An 877-nucleotide genomic window follows, 5' to 3' on the forward strand; every position below is an offset into this window, starting at 1 on the left:
TAGAGGTGCACAATTAGTACCCATTGAAATAAACTGACTGTTGAAATATCAATCCATCAGCTCAAAAAATATGATGTGGATCAAATGGTCTAGTATTTTGATGACACCATCATCAGTGTGGTTTTCACAAAGTAAGATGTTTCATTACCCTATACAAGCTAACAAAGAGAAACAATAACATTGAACGCATGCAGAGCTTACGTTAATTTTCCCATGCATACTATACCTTGAAAAACTGAAAAAAGAATAAAGCACATATGGGATCTGTGAAAATTTAAATGATTTGAATCAAGCATCACTGATTAATGTTTTGTAGACTAAATATGCATCTTACAAACAAAATTATAACAATGGTATCTTTGAGTTGGTTTAATTGTGTTAAAGAAGAAATGTACATAATCAGGCACACACATATTTTTGCAAAAAATCTTCTTCAACTTGAACAGTGTGTGTACTTTCAAAAACATCATGATATTGACAATGAAATAAACAGTGTTAAGAAATAGATATATTTTATTCATCTGATAATAATATAACAAAACATTCATGCATAACAGTTTTGTAGAAAAAAATGGAATATGTATGAATATTATAATGATATTTAAGCAATAAAATATTTAATCCATGCTAATAACAGTAACAAGTGTAGAGGTCATTGATAAAGTCTTTTAACACAATTTTCTAATTGTAAAATTTTGACAATCAATACTGTAGATTTGTATTATACTTTACTTACGATATTTTTTTTAATTGAAACAGTGATACCTATATGCATCATATGTCTAATGGTGTTACACTAAAGATATCTCAAAGAACCAAAATCCATCTCCCCAGTAATCTAGTCCTTGCCTCCATTCCCAGTCTCCTGATTCTAACG

This window comes from Mytilus trossulus, chromosome 14 (genome assembly GCF_036588685.1).
Source record: "Mytilus trossulus isolate FHL-02 chromosome 14, PNRI_Mtr1.1.1.hap1, whole genome shotgun sequence".
In the NCBI taxonomy this organism is placed as follows: domain Eukaryota; kingdom Metazoa; phylum Mollusca; class Bivalvia; order Mytilida; family Mytilidae; genus Mytilus; species Mytilus trossulus.